This window comes from Chlorocebus sabaeus, chromosome 2, assembly GCF_047675955.1.
Source record: "Chlorocebus sabaeus isolate Y175 chromosome 2, mChlSab1.0.hap1, whole genome shotgun sequence".
NCBI lineage: Eukaryota > Metazoa > Chordata > Mammalia > Primates > Cercopithecidae > Chlorocebus > Chlorocebus sabaeus.
The window spans coordinates 65,194,014-65,210,703 of NC_132905.1; the positions used below are offsets into that span (position 1 = coordinate 65,194,014).

The window sequence follows — 16,690 nt, forward strand, 5'->3', positions numbered from 1 at the left end:
CACAGGAATCACACAGGAAGCTTTTAAAAGTGCAGGCTCTGGCTCCACTGGGCAGCAGGGCCTGAGCTAAGATCCCAGGCAAGACCCTTGGGCTGCTGGGTTGCTCCAGGGACCACTCCCGGCAGCAGTCAGCCCATGGCTCCTTCTTTGTCCCTGCCACCCACCACAGTGCTTGGCCCTCTGGGGGTTGATGCCTTGCCCATGAGTCTGCCCCACACCATCCATGCCAGCCTCCATGGCAGGTGTCACAGCCACCCCTTTCCCTCACTGTTATTTATCCCAGTACCCGACACATCAGAGAAGTAAAATACGTGCTTTAATTTTTTTCCGTCAATTCTAAAGGACATCTCAATGCCAAAATCTAGACATCATCTAGATGAAATGTAAATAAGGCAATGAGCATAAGCCACTTGCATTTAAGCTTATATTTTTTTGTGAGAGCCCAAAATATGAGAAGAGACATAAGCCTGATAAACACAATACATCAAGAATCGGAGCTGAGGAAGTGAGCAGACTTTCCGATGAAAACAGTCCAATTCGACACATCTGCCTATGATTTTCTCAGCCAGCGGCCCATGAAATAAAAGTCCTCTGCTTTATAATTTCTTCTATTTGTTTAACTTAAAGGCCTACGTACAGCCACACAGCGTATTAAGTACTGAGCAGCCGGAACTGATAAAAACGACAAACATGCATCGCAACCACTCAAGCTGAAGAATCCATTTTAGCCAACTGTGCTTCACCTGCCAAAACAAATGATCCCACTGCTTCCCCTTGAGGTCCCCCAAAGCAGACACTGGGAGGAGGAATGGGGCCAGGACTCTGCACAATGTGGAAGTGAGCACGCCACGCGCGAGGAGAAGGCAGAAGAGAGTGTGGCTGTGCTTCCTGGCAGCGATGTGACCCGTCCCCCACTGGGCAGATGAGAGGCACAGAGGCTGAGCATTCACAGGAAAAGGGGCAGCAACATAGCCTGTCGTCTGAGGTCAGGGTGTGAAGGAAACTCTGGGAGCAATGGCTTTGGGAGAGCAAAAATAACCCAAGACATCAGAAAGGACTTCCTTGAGCACATTTCTTGTCAAAAGCTGCTTTGAAAATTCTGTTGACCCACATGCATCTGTTTCCAGAAAGACTTTCACTATCCTATAGTGAGTGATAAGCTTGGTGTTGAAAGAACCCTCGGGTTTCCTCCAGAGGCAGGAAGCATCAGGGATGGCCCCATGAGCACAGCATTTTAGCTGCATGGAGTCATCGCACGTTCCAAATAGAAGGGAGCAGAAATTATGTTTCCTTCAAATGACAAAAAAAAAAAATCCTCAGGAGAATTAAGAACTATCCCCAAGGTCACACCACTAGGTAAAGACAAAAGCAGAAGATAGACCTAAGTTTCTGAGCTAATCCCTGCTCTTTCCATTTTGTGAGAAACTGAACATGGAGTCAATCTGGGAGGGAAAGGAAGCCTCTGAGGCTGTGAGAGCCTCCTGTGTGCCTGCTGCCAGTAGCCGGAATGGCCACCCAAGCAGCAGTGCCCCTGCTGGCCTTCCTTCTCCTGCTCTCTCATCAGCACAGAATGCTGATGCTGGTGGTTATCTAATTTATCCCTATCATGTTATAGATGAGATAATCACCAAAGTCCTAGGGAGAGCCCTAAGGTAAGTAACTAGGAATGGGCAGAACAGAGACTCTGAAATCAATACAGAAACCAATAGGATTCCCACATACTCATGAGGCAGAAAAATAGGGTCTGGAGGCAGAGAACTTAAGGCCAATTTGCTCTGCCTCTCCAAAGCTGAATCAAAGGGAAAAACCAAGATCTGGGGGCAGGGAATCAAAAGCCAATACGCGGTAATTTCCTAAAGCTGGATCAAAAGGCAAACAAGGATCAAAGGCTACTCTGCCTACAATTCTCCCCCTTCCCCCATGGTCTCAGATGGGAGGGGACAGTGCCTTGGATTGGCTGCAGGCCAGGCAGGGGCCATCTCTGCATCTGCATTGGACACCAACCCACTCCAGCCTTGGGTTGACTGCAGGCAAGTTCACATCAGCCTTTAATTAGCCATGAACCAAATCCTTCATCCAGATGAAGGGTAGCCCATAGGCAGCTCAAAAGGAGTACTTAAAACCCAGAAAACTGTGTAACGGGGCCCTTGAGCCATTTGCTCGGGCCACTCCCACCCTGTGGGGTGCCTTCTCTCTTTATAATAAAGCCTGGCTTTTGCTGCTTCGTTTCTGCGTTTCATTCCTCTGCTACTTCCTTTGTGCATTTTGTTCATCTTTGTTCAATATGCCAAGGACCTAGGCAATTCACATGCAAGGCCTTCCTTCTAATAGCACTCACTGTCATTAAATTTAAAAAACAGTAATGGAGACATTCATGTAGATACGTATTTGAAACAGCCCTCCTCCTCTGCAGTGGGCTGCCCCGTCGTCCATACTGTCCTGCAGCAGGGCCCCACAGCAGCCCACAGTCTGCTTCTTGAGGTCCTAACGACCCCAGGCACTGACCGTGCAGATGGAAGCTACCCATGAGGTGTTGTTAATGCAAATCTAACAGCCATGTCACAAACTGGACATACTGTATTAGGAAATTGTTTTTCTTTTTTCTTTTTTTTTTTTCTTTTTTTTTTTTTTTGAGATGGAGTTTAGCTCTTGTAGCCCAGACTGTAGTACAATGGCACAATCTTGGCTCACTGCAACCTCCGCCACCCAGGATGAAGTGAGTTGCCTGCCTCAGCCTCCCGAGCAGATGAGGTTACAGGCACTGCCACAATGCTAGGCTGATTTTGTATTTTTTTAGTAGAGATGGGGTTTCACCATGTTGGCCGTGCTGCTCTTGAACTCCTGACCTCAGGTGATCTGCCCATCTTGGCCTCCCAAAGTGCTGGGATTACAGGCATGAGCCACCGTGCCCGGCTGTTGTATTAGGAAAATTAAACCCAGTTTTCCTGGCTGGATGCAGACATCAGATTTTATTAGAAAAAGATTAAATTCAGTTCCAATCTTTTATGAGAATGCTACTTTGCTTCCTGAGGAAGAAAATAAACTGAAGATAGATAATGTCTAAAACAAATCCAGAGCATTGTGTAAGGGGGTGTGTGTGTACATTTGTGCATGAGTGTGCATGTGGGGTATGGCTACTCCATAGAGCAGCCCTAAGGGCTGCTGGTTACCCATTTTTACGGTTATTTATTGATCATATGCTAAATAAGGGGTGGATTATTCATGCTTCCCCTTTTTAGACCATATAGGGTAACTTCCTGACACGGCCACGGCATTTGTAAACTGTCATGGCACTCGTGGGAGTGTAGCAGTGAAGACAACCAGAGGTCATTCTCGTGGCCATCGTGGTTTTGGTGGGATTTGGCCAGCTTCTTTACTGCAGCCTGTTTTAACAGTAAGGTCTTTTATGACCTGTATCTTGTGCCAACTTCCTACCTCTTCTGTGACTTAGAATGCCTAACCTTCTGGAAATGAGTAGTTTTCAGCCTTAGTTTACCCAGCTCCTATTCAAGATGGAGTTGCTCTGGTTCCAACGCCTCTGACAGCTTGTTCCAGAAAAAATAAAAGTCAAGTATCTCTAGAGGTGAACATTTCTTAACTCGGTTTGAATTGAGCACAGGTGAAATATTTCAGAGGTGGTCCTGTATTCTTAGCAACAACAGCATGCTCCCATTAGGTGCCTGTTACACGCCAGGTGCTTAATTTTGAACTCTCCTCTACTCTTTGAATTGTCCTACATGTGGGGCCAAGTCATCTTGTACACATGAGGATACTAAGACAGGCAAGAGGCCAAGTTGACCTATGAACGTAGGTGTGTCTGATTCCAAAATGTGGATTTGAAAATCATTGGTTTAGTGGAAATAGCTAGACAGACCTGAGATTAACTCCTATTTTCCCTGAGTTAACCCTCTTCTTGGCAAAGTACTCTTAAGAAAGTAGAGGAAACGTCTCTGAGGGCTAAAACTGACACCTGTGATGATGGCCCAAAACGGCCAGTTTTGAGGTCCTCCACGTTTGGTGCATATTGGAATCAGCTTCAGAGTTTCAAACCTCAAAGCTCTAGGCCTTTCAGACTGGAGAAGGCCAGATGTGGGATTATGGTAACTGCACAGGTGAGCTGGATAGACAGTAAAGATTGAGTGTGGTGACCCACGTCAGTGGTCCAGGTTCCTCTCCAGGTTGAGTGTGAGAATCACCTGCAGGGGTTGTTAAACCCAGAGTACCTTTGTGAGGGGGCCTCAGAATGTGCGTTTTGTAGCAAGTCCACAGATGCTGCTGGTCTAGGAACCGCTGCTATGTTGTAGCAATGGCATGAAGAAAGGCAAGTGAAATACCAGGCCCGGGTCTGGAGGAAGCCACTCCTCAGTGACACCCGTGGGCTCCAGGCCGGTGAGGTCTCTCCTTGCACAAACTCAATCACTCTGAGATGGACAAGACCCATCTGTGAGCCCCCATGTGTTTACTCCATATTGAAGAGAGACTTTTGAGCCACTGATTAATTCAGAAGAACTTATATTTCAGGTAATAAAATACTTGTGCTCATAAGGATAGCATTTTTTGTTTTTAAACTACATTTTATGAGTAAGCCAGTGAAGTCAGTGGAGGCTCAGAAAAACAAAGTGACTGGAAAAAAACCAGACAGCCAGTTAGCTATGGCAGAACTGGACTAGGACCCAATCCTCCTGCTCTCCAGTTATTGAATTCAGCTTGGCACCAAGAGCACCTCAGATGCGTCAATATAGGCACTGGAGGAGCAGCTGTCCTGCTGCCGCCGTCCAGGTTCAGGAGCCTCACGCTCCCCTGTGACGTGGGCAGGGAGTTTCCGTGCGCATCCTTCATACCGGCGAGTTTAGGAGTTTAGAAGTCGGGAGCACGCACTCTCTGCTGGGCTGTCATCTCCTCCATGCTCTGCTGGGCTCAAAAGAATCCGGGCTCAGACGACTGTGATGCTGCCAGACTCTAATCTTATTAACTCACTCCGGAGAATCCCTGCGATGGCCTCTCCTCTTCTACTCTGTCCATCTTTACCCACGTTTTGAATTAGGCTGCCCGGAGACATCTCGGCTGAATCTGTCTGGCCAATTTGCTGGTGATTACTTCTGCCTCCTCATTCACTGACTACATGGATGTGAAACCTGTTAGTTTGATTAGGAAGTGACAGGCAGCCACGGAGCCAAGTGTCTGCGGAGAGATTTCAGGCATGCGCAGAACAATCCCGCGAAGGTGACTGGGCCAGGAAAACGGCAGTTAACCACTTGGGCACACGGAGGTGGAAGAAGTAGATTCCGTGAATGCCCTGAACGAGCAGACGGCCAGGGGAACGGCGACGCTCCCTGGAGAGCGTGTGCAGGCTCACCGCCTGGTCTCTGGAGTCACAAGCCCTGGCCATGCTCCCGGGCTTCATCTCTCCATGGGGTCCCTGTCCTGACTCCCCAGTCTGGACTCCTAGAGACAGAGCTACACGCCTTCTCTGTAGGGCCAGAGAGGTAATCTCACTCTGCACTGTTCCATCGCCGCTTTGAGCCTCAGTTTCCCCATCTGTCCAATGAAGCTGGTGACCCATGCACAGGGTTGCTGACAGGCCCCAGGGCACTTTCCAGGGTGAGGCACAGAAACTTTCCAGGGCAGGAGTTGGTGTGGAGCAGGGCAGGGCTGGCCCAGAGGGGAGGAGTTAGTGTGGGGCAGGGCAGGGCTGGCCCAGAGGGGAGGAGTTAGTGTGGGGCAGGGCAGGGCAGGGCTGGCCCAGAGGCCACCTGCTTTTTCCCACCACATCTTTGTGAAAGGTGAACCCCACAAGTGGTTTCTGTGTGAGCATGGGATGGACACCGCCTACTGGTGAAGAGATTCCTGTGTGGGGAAGGGAAGGGGTGAAATGGGTCAGAGAATGGTCTGAATTTACCTAGAATCCCCCTGGCTTTCCTCTGGAGTAGAGGCCAGAACCACCATTGCTTTCTACCAGCTAAAGCCTGAGAGTTTCCACTTAATCCCCAGGACACTGCAGGGGGCAGCTAGGTCCCTGCCGCTTTGTGGCTGAGGGTCCCTATGCAGGGAGAGCTCAGTCACCTGCTCAGGGTACCCAGTTGAGGGGCAAACTCATCACTTTTCTTCCCCACAGAGACTTAGCAAAGGGAGAGAAGGGTTCCTGGGCCCGTCAAGTCTGAGAGAATCTGGCCCTGGAACACCATGGCAGACTCAGCAGAGCACAACGGAGGCCAGGCTCCTCCTCAAATGGGTGAAGCCAGCTTCCCCACCAACACAGCACCAGCCCTGGGGAGGGAACAGTGCCCGGAGGAGTTGCAGGGATGTTAGTGGACACCTGCCACGTGCCCTGTGTGCCACTGGGAGCCATGGGTGGAGATCAGATTCCAGGCACATCTGTGGGGCATACCACAGGGCCAAGCTTTTGCAGGTCAGGGGCAGAGAAGTGGGAATGATTTCTGCCAGGACACCTGTGAACAGGTACCAGCTGCCTGGAGTTTGTCAGTTGCTGAGGAGGCGTAGGAAGAAACTAGTTCCCCCATGTCTCTCTTATACACAGGTTAAAATCAGCTTGTCAAGTCTCATGAAAAAACCTGGTGAAGTTTTGTTGGAATTGTATTATACTGGATGATCAATTTGGAGAGATTTGACAGCTCCAGAATATGAAGAATTTCTGGCTACAAATATGGTATGTCTCTTCATTTTTATAAGACTTGTATAATGACTTTCAACAAAATGTTATACATTTTCATGTTAAGGTGTTATGTTAAAAAATTATAGGCTGTTTATATTTGTTGGCCACCATAAGTGAAATATTTTAATTATATTTTCTAACAGTTGTTTGAGTATGGAATACCACAGATGTTAATATATAATCTTTATATTAAACAATGCTAGGCTCAATTATTATTTCTTATAATTTGTCTGCAGAATCTTTGAATTTTCTATATAGACAATCACATTTGCAGATAATGGTAGTTTTGTTATTTCAGTCCCTGGGGCCTGGGCTTGTCTTGTCACTCTGGCTAGAAGGTGCTGCACAGAATAGAAACGGTAGGTGGTAGGGATCCTTCCTTATCTTGTTCCTATTTTAACAGGTGATGCTTCTGACATTTCACACTTGAGTGGGATTTTTTTTTTCATACATTTCTGGTAGGTATCTCTCATGAGATTAAGAATTTTTCATTGATTTCTCATTTGCAAAGAGTTTTTGCCTTGAATTTTTATCAAATTTATCAAGTGATTTTTCTGATTTCATTGAGCTAACTATATGGTCATTTCCCTTTCATTGTGAAAGTGGCAAACTATATTCTTTTCAAGTTACTAATTTTCTAATGTTTGACAAAATTGCTTTCTTCAATAATTTCAATTTAGTTGAGTGCTATCTTTTTTATATCATGCAGTACAGTCATATGTCACTTAATGACAGAGACCCATTCTGAGAAATGTGTCATTAGGTGACTTTGTCATTGTGTGAACATCGTAGAGTCCACTTACACAAACGCTGCTGGCGGAGCCTATGACACACCCAAGCTATATAGTGTGGCCTGTTGCTCCAAGGCTAGAAATCTGTACAGCGTGTCCCTGTACTGAATATTGTAGGCAATTGTAACACAATGATAAGTACTTGTGTATCTAAACATATCGAAACATAGAAAAGGTACACTAAAAATATTGTATTATATTCTTATGGGACTACCATCATATACATGGGTTGCTCATTGACTGAAACATCATTTTGCAGTGCACGTCTGTATGTTGTTTAAATACATTTTATAGAAAATGTATTTATATCTCTGTTCCTGATAGAGATTGGTCTAATTTTCCTTCCCTTTCTTAACCTGCTTTCGGCATCAGAGTTAGAAATCAGCCTCAATACAAGGGGAGCTGGTCTGGAAAGTTTTCTGTAAGTCAGAAATTGTCTTTTCCTAGGGAATCATCTGTATGGTCAGGGCACAGTGGGGTTGGGGAATCTGTACACAGACTGTGTGAGTTCAGATCCTGCCTCTGCCATTTGTGTGACCATGAGCAAGATGCTTAGCCTCCCCATGCCTCAGCTAACTCATCTGTGGATTAGAATAACGCTAGCTGCAAGTGGAGTCACAGTGACAATTAAGTCAGTTAATGTGCATAGGCCAATGAGAATAATGCCTGGCACATGATAAATGTACACATGCAAGAGCCCTTATGAGTCTTAAAAGAACTTGCCTGGGAAACTAAGCGAAGCCTTTGTGGGAAAGGCTTAAATACTCATGTAGTTTATTTAATAACAAAAGTAATAGGATTTTATTCAGTGTTCTTTTTCTTCTTGATTCAGTCCTTTATAGTTTTCTAATAATTTGTCAATTTTACCTGTTTTAAAATTCTATTTTAAGTCTTTGCTATATCTGTATTATATACTAGTTTTTATTCCTAATATTGTTCCTTTCACTTTTTCTTCAATCAATTTTGTATTGTGGTGGTTCAACTTCACTGGTCAATAACCAACTTTTGACTATGTTGATTTCGCTTTCATTAATTGCTACTTTTATTTTTATTACTTCTTCCCCCTGTTTTCTCTGAGCTTAGGTTATGGATCCTATGCGTAGCTTTTTGGTTTTCAGTGTTTCTTTTTCCCTAGTAGAGACATGTCAAGCACGCACTTCCCTTTAAGTACTGCTTCGGCTTCTTTCCCTTCGGTCTGACCGTTAGCCGTTTTGTTGGTTTTCATTTCGTTGTAGAAGTCTGTAGAAGTTTCAAGCTTTCATTTTCACGAAATAGTCATTTTCAATGAATATTACTTTGTAACTTACATATTTTACGTTTGAAAATACATAATTATTTCTAGCAGTGTTGGGGCTGCCAGCCATGTGGCATTTTTTATTTATAAGTGAATCCCATTATGATCAAAGATTGAATTCTACACAACACAGAAACACGCGGTGAGCTCCAGGTGACGACGAGAGGCTCATTTTGAGAGTTCCCAGGGAAGTTGGGCAACAGTCTTGACGGTTCTGGGGAGAAGTCTTCATCATCTCCCAACCCACAACCCCAGAAGTCCTCTGGGAAGTGGGCGGCCATTGCTTGGCCCTTTGCTGCCCCTCATGGCCCCATTGCATTCCGTGCGCTCCGTGATCTTCCTCCTCCCCCACTTCTGCTACCTGCTGCCCGCACCCACCTTCCTGAAAGCAGGGCTCTTGTTGGCTCACTGTGCTGCCACCCAGACGCCAGGATTGGACAGAACCTTTGTAACAGGCCATTTCATTGGCTCCTGGCTTTGCTTTCCCCTGCACTAGGCTGGATTCTGATCCTATCTGGTGCCTAGGGTGATAGCCGGTCAGGTTGTAAAGGGTGTGTCCTTTGTGCGATCACTTAGCCTATCGCAGATTTCCAGGTGCCCTGGCTATGACAACGACTCAGTCTTCCAAGTCAAGGGCCAATCATGATCTGGCTTGGGGTGTGTCACCTTGGACAAAGCAGAGCTCCAGGATGATTGAACACAAATGCTTGTCCTCACCTCCCTAGCTCCTACTCCAAGCAGCTAAACCACTGGGCCCTGGGCATATGTAATGCACAGACAGACTCCCTATCCCTGCCTGCAAGGAACTCCTCACCCATAGGGGGAAAAGTATAAGAAACTCAAGTTACTATTCTTATGTCAGGGGAGAAAATGTTTGAGATGTTTCCAATTTGTAGAATAAAAACCAGGGAGCAGGACTCTGGGATGTTTTGATTCTTTGGACCACACCAGTTTTTCCCTGTGGGAGGAGAGAAGGCCAGGACCAGAGCCTTAGGATTCCTTTCAATAGACTGGGTAGATGCTCTCTTCTCCCCTCCTTCAACCCCAGACTCTTTCCCTGATGCCACCTTAAGAGATGGACACAAGCCTGTGCTGAGGGAAGGACTACAGTCCCACCTTCCAGGCAGCAGGGACATCCTTCTCCTTGTATTGATTGTTGCTTTCACAAGGAATACCTGCTTGGGCAATTCCATTTTTGTACCTGGAAATTGACATCACAATGCTACTTGCCATCAGAATCAAAAGGGAAAAACAAAAGGACACCATCTGCTTTGAAAAATTCCCCACTGTGATATCAATCTGACTTTTTTATCTTGAAAAAATTGTGGACCATCTTGCAAGAAACCCTGTTAGAGGGACAGACAATCTTTATTCAGAGATTTGGCTTTCCTTGCTGTGTTCAGTTTAGGATGGGTCAACCTCAGACAAGATTTAATAAAAGATGCTATTTCTGGTCCCAAATGACATCATCACAGAAGGCACCATTGATCTCCAGTTATGGTGAAGAATATAAAATCTTCTTTGAGAGGTCATTTTTCTTCCTGGGGAAATCTACATTTTGGAGAGAAATGACATTTTATTATGGCCCAAATGTTCATTTCTGCTTCAAAACATTTCCTATACTTCATCAGATGCATTAAAGATGAGTTTTTTAAATTTTTTTCTTTTTTAGATGGAGTCTCACTGTTGTCATCCAGGCTGGAGTGCAGGAGTGTGCAGTGCAGTCTCGGCTCACTGCAACCTCCATCTCTGTCTCCTAGGTTCAAGTGATTCTCCTGTCTCAGCCTCCCGAGTAGCTGGGACTACAGGCACCTGCCATCATGCCCAGCTAATTTTTGTATTTTTAGTAGAGATGGGGTTTTACCATATTTGCCAGGCTGGTCTCAAACTCCTGACCTCAGGTGACTATCTGCCTCGGCCTCCCAAAGTGCTGGGATTACAGGTGTGAGCCACCACACCCAACTGGATGAATTTTATCTCTTGTACTTAACTAATTGATTGGAGACGGTATTTCTAATCATTTAATAAGTATTTTCTGAAATCATTGCCTGTCATGAAGAGACCCAAATATCATGTTCTGTCCTGTTAAAATTGTTTCTGGTATTTGGCAAAATATATCAATACAGAACAACTATATGTGTGGCTAATATTAAAAAATACATTATTTCTATCAACTGTGGGGGAAAAAAGTCTCTATGTTGAAAAGGAGAAAAAAAAATGCTAATGGCATTTCCTTGTCAGGAACAGGATCTTCTGGGGACTTAGCAGAAATGAACCTGGCAACAATCAATATTTCAACTCAGAAGGAGACTGGATTTGATTTAATCGCTGGGGAATTATTTGATCACTGCTGGCATCTAACAGAGAAGACCTATCCCATTAGCAAAGTGGCTCTCTGGCTGAGAGGAACAGGAAGCCGAGATGAAGTACAAACAGAGGGAAGCTCAACGCCTGATTAGGAAAAGTGGAGACAGAAGCCGCAGGGCACATTCATCGCCCTCACTAATTGATCAGACACCACAGTGCAGGGATACAAAGTCATGTCATCATAGTTTTGTTTAATACAATCAAGTACATTTTAGGGAGCTTTACAAACTAACTTGATTGAGGTAAAATGTACCTACAATAAAAGGCATCCATTTTAAGATGAATTTGATAGGTTTTGACACATCTATGTACGGTGCAGTCATCCTCACAATCAAAGCATCTAGTATTCTGTCACATCCAAAATTCCTTTGTGCTCTTTTTGCAATCAATACTCATGCCCCCAGTTTTGTGTAACCACAAAGCTGCCTTCTGTTACGATAGTTTAAATTTGTCTTTCTTAGAATTTCACATAAACACAATCACACAGTCTATATACTTTTGTGTTTGAATTATTTTACTCAACATGTTTTGGACATTCATCCGTATAGCTGCTTGTGTCAGTAGTTGTTCGTTTTTACTTACAAGTGGATACTTAGTTTATTCCAAGTGTTTGGCTATGGGCATTGTTTGCTGTTAGCATTTTCGTACAACTCTGTGTGCGCATACACTTTCATTTCTCTTGGGTAAAATACCTGGGAGTGGAGCCGGTGACTTTTATAGTAAGCTTATGTTTAATTTTATAAGACACCTCCAAACACTTTCTCAAAGTGCCTGAGTTCCAATTCTTCCAAATTTTAGCCAACACTTACTATTGTCAATCTTTTGTTGTGTTAATTTCAACAATTCTCGTGTGTGTGTCTGTATGTGTATAGTGGTAGCTCATTGTGATTATAATCTGTATTTTCCTAATGACTAATGAACACTTTTTCATGTGTTTATTGGTGACTCATGTATCATTTTTAATGGTGTCAGTTTAAATCAAATTTTTAACAGAGCACTACTAAAACTCAAAGAATTAAGATCCCCCTAGCATACGAATCAGATAGATCAGTGGTATCTGCGTCTGTATTTTTATCATATAGACTATGATATAAAGTATATTTTTAGATCCCCTATATGAGTTAAGTTTCATATAGGAGAAGTTTATACATGCCTCCTATGTGTTTAAGTCTCCTACACTGTGTGGCTTAAACCCCCAACCCTGCTCATGGGTTAATTCCCCAAATTCAGTGATGAAGTCACCAAATCAAGGTTTGCTCTGTGGATATCAGCTAAGGACTAGAACAGGCCCTCATTGTATGATGATGTTCATGGCTGCTGGTGTTCTTCATTCCATGGCAATTATTTAATCACTTTGAGACTGTCTCAAAAACCGCACGCTCTGAAATTTCAAACATAAATATCACTTGGAAGGCTTTTCTACAAGTCCAGGGAAATGGCTGGCGTATATGAAACTATATTAGTAGACCTCCTGGAAATGAAAGCTCTACTCTGCACAACTTAGTCTTATGGTTACCGCTGTGTTCAGGTCTCTGCCGCCAGGAGTCTGCTGCATAGTTATAGACTCAGGAATCTCCTGAGTCTTTATAGTGTAGTCAGCTGTCAGTAAAAGCTCTTTTTAGCTTTCACCATCCAAAGGTTTTCAATTCCTCCTGACAATAATGGGTGAGAATGCCCTGCCTGGCTCAGGAGCCAAAAATATGTAGTCCCATGAGACCTCTGCTCTGTCCCTCGGCTTGGGGAATGAGTGACTGTCCATCAGGGACTGCCTCCTTTTACTAGTCTTGGGGTTGCAGCAAGAGGACCCCGCACCTATGCCTCACCAGTGCTTCTCTAAACTCCATGCTGACACCCAGGGCTCTTACAAGAGCTGCCTGCATGGAGGGCTTTGTGCCTATGCATCAGTCTGGGGGGCCTGTCATCCCCTGCTGTCCATTACACAGCTCATGTACCCCTCCACAGCCCACTCATCAGCACAGGATTACTGGTGTTGGGAGCACGATCTCTGCGCGGGCCCTGTTTCCCAGGATGAGCCTGCTGCCTGTTTGTTTCTGTGCAATGTGGACTCTCCATGCTTAGGTTCATATATTTCTTCCAGGAGTGAGGTGTCCAGACATCACATCCATGTGTCACCACAGAAAGTAAGGAGCCAATTCTGGAACCCCACAGTCTTTTATGGGATATCATAATCTTTCCCCCATGATCTCAGTCCATCCTGAGAGGGCTGCTTTCTGCAAGCTGCACCTCCCCACCCGTTAAAGCATCGTGAGATCACCAGTCATTCAAAGGCAGCGGTCCTCATGCCACACCCCAGCAGCACACTCTATACCCAGGGAGGCTTCTTATTGCAAAAGCATCAGAACCAGGTGATTTTGGACTAAGGGCCACTGGTTTCCCAGTGCTTCTAAAAATCCGGAAGATTTCACCTTTTTCTGTGTGATGCCTTACACACAGAGATGCACTTGTTCTCTGCATATGGCATTTTACAGACTGAGAGCTCAGAGGAACTGGAACCCACAAGTGGTGGCCACAGAGGATACAGGCAGCCTGGGCTCCTTCAATGACTCCATTCGTGGATGCAGAGAAATGCTCCCTTTCATGGCAGCTGCAGGTGTTATCTTTGCCCCTCTTCATCCCATTGCCTCACAGCTCTGCCTTGGCCTCACTGATTCCAGCACTGAACTTGCCATCACAGTTCTGTCTCCGGTAAGCCTTTTCCCTGGGGCACTGTGGGCAGACCATGTTTCAGGATCAGGCTCAGGGTGAAATCAAGTCTTCCCTCACCAGTGCCTGTGAGCGCATCTACACATGCATGTCTCAGAACAGTCCCTGCTGCAGAGCAAAGGCAAGGGCTTTTCTCTTTATCTGCTGCTTTGTTCCAAGCCTGTTGCCATTATGGCAACTGTCCGTGTTACTGTGAATCTCTTTAATTTTGTCTCAGTCTCAAGTTGGCACTAGTCTAGATCAATACAAGTTATTTGTACTGATGTGGTCTGCGCTGTGGCAGATTGTCTGGTTCAGGACCCCACATGAGCCCCAGGGTCTTTACAATGCCATGCCTCCTATTGAGAGAAGGAGTATCTTTCCCAACCCCTGAACCTGGGCATTCCTGTGCCTGCCTATAATGAATGGACAGTGGGGGACATTGAGCTGGGTAGGCTCCTGAGCCCCACGATAGGGTACAGCCCCCACCTTCAACTCCCTTGAAACACTGAGACCACAGTGTGGTGGAGAGTCCTGGATCAGCGTCCTGGAATATGAGAGGCCACCTGGGGACATGGAGGTACCCTGGCCAACAGCCATACCACCTGCCAGCATGTCCATGGGGCCAACTTGGGCCCTCCAACCTGGTCAATACCAGTGACTACAGCACACGTGTGAGCCCGGGGATACCAACAGAAGAACTGCCCAGGCTGTCAGCCCTCAAGACTGTGAGAAATAATAAATAATTGTGAGTTTCATCCCCAAGTAATGGGGACTTTGTTACCTTTTACTACACAAAAGGTTTTCAGGAAATCTGGCTCTCCTTCAGTATGCTGGCTTCTATCCACTTAGAAAGGAGTTTAGGCTGGTAGTCAGGCCCTACACTCCCAGGCATTGAGATAAGGGCATTTTGGATGTTTTGTGACAGCAATTCATGAAAAGGAAACTCAGACTCAGCTGTCCCTGCCACCTCATCTGTAACAAAATGAAGCAAAACTCCCAGCTTCTACAAATGCTGAGAACAGATCACAGTAAACTTGAGGTCATCTAAGATGAAGAACTTTGGATATTTGGCTAAAAGCAGAAGAAGAATTTGGCTCTTATTCTATTTCTTTTTTATCATTAATTGGAATAATGCATCTCAAAAATTCTACGCACAGAAATGTCTAACTATTGAGGCTTCCATCTGTCTTTACCCGCCTTGCTTTTTCCTGTACTATAATCTCACTCTAACAGACCAAAAAAAGGTCTTTCTAAACTTCTACTGAAATAATAAAGTACTTTCAGAGAATCCATTCATTCATTTTAACAGATACATTTTAGCATATTTACGTTCTAGGTTGAGTGATAAAGTTTGTAGAAAGAACTTTGGACACCATCTCTCCCTATGCTGAAGAGTCTGTCAGCCTAGTTTGGAAAAGAGATGATTAAAGAGTCTGAGAATTGCTGTGACAGAAGGATATTTATATAATAACAGTCATCATGAAAATGCATAGAAAAGGCACAGAGGGCAGCCTTCAAGGAGGCTGGGAAAAGGTTTTTTCCTGAGGAATTCGTGAATGAATTTAGTCATTCATTAGTCATAGTGAAAGAACATTTTTGGTAATGTAATGTTAGGTGAAAAGGTTATCACAAGAAAGAAGTTGGGGAGAGAGGGGAGAGAGAGAGGCATTTAGGATGGTTCCTATTTCAGGGTCGTAGGAGTTTTTGGGTGCTAGTGGGGATGAGGAGAGTCATGAGGTTGAAGTACCTTTATTTGCTCAGATGACAAGTTTAAAGCACATAATGAAGACAGCTAAAGCAACTGAAAGACGAATCTGACAAGCAGCATCGTCCAGAATGCCTATTAGCAAGCTCACTTTGAACACAGCCTATGTGGCCATGGGCAGGATGGGCTGGGGAGGAGGCCCTTGATGAAGTCCAGGTGATCACTGATAAAGGCCTGAACTAGGGTGGCTGTGGGGATGAAAGAAGTGGACCAGGAAGGGGACACGTAGAGCAAGACTGCTGAGGACTCAGTAAGTGGGAGGGGAAGTTGAGGAGCTCCCCTCTGCTGGTCTGGCGTGGCTACCACCAAAATAACCTTAGTCTGAGATGTGTGCCCCAATAGGAGTCCAAGGGTAGCCTTGCATTGAGCAACATTTTCACCTAACCACAGTCACATCAGTGGTTTGCTTTCTTTTGTTGGTATAATATGGCTTATGATTTCTGCACACACAGATAAAGACACGTCCTACAAAAACCAGTCACATGGGACTGTGGCACTGATGGTGGGCTCAGACAGTCACAGATGGTCCTTCTATTTTTGTTAATTCAGACATTTTTTTCCCAATGCAGGAGTTGTTACAACATGAATTAGGTATAATGAGATTCATGAATTAGATAAGAGGATTTGCTATGACTTGACTAGGATTGGTTCTAACGTGATTAGAACCAGGAACCAAAGCTGAAAGAGTAGGAAAAAAGAAGTCCTGTGTTCTTTTGTTTGCCCTTGAGATTTTATTGTCATTTTTGTCTTTTTAATGTCATTTTGTCATTTTGTTTTAACCTTCCAAGTTCACCTGCAGCACATCTCACCACCACCAACAAAGATGACAGAACACTTAAGGACAAAGAAGGAAGCTTTTGGGTTTATTTGTTTTAGGATTGATAAATTAGTTTCAGAATTCTATTTTACAATTGTACAATATTTTACAATATTTACAATAACAAAATACACTTACATCTATAAAGCACCTGATCATTGAAATTCCTGTAGAAGATGGCATCTTTGTTGTCTTGGGACTTTAGTCCCTAACCCTGCTTTACCTTTGAAATATTCTTTTTGTGATCAATGATGTTTTGATAATACAAAGATTACGT

At 44.7% G+C, this 16,690-nt stretch overlaps 1 long non-coding RNA gene across 3 annotated transcripts in view; it reads right to left on the bottom strand.

Moving 5' to 3' along the window:
- The window catches only part of LOC103215554 (uncharacterized), a 50,398-nt gene that overhangs the window by 31,389 nt on the left and 2,319 nt on the right, over nt 1–16,690 (bottom strand). For 2 of the 3 annotated variants that reach the window (XR_005234983.2, XR_490197.3), the window contains 2 exons: nt 15,161–15,235; nt 10,124–10,309 (listed from right to left, as the gene is read on the bottom strand). This is a non-coding gene — a long non-coding RNA (uncharacterized lncRNA). Of the gene's footprint in view, nt 1–10,123; nt 10,310–15,160; nt 15,236–16,690 lie in introns of those variants that run through there. The other variant, XR_012091461.1, reaches the window with a different exon arrangement.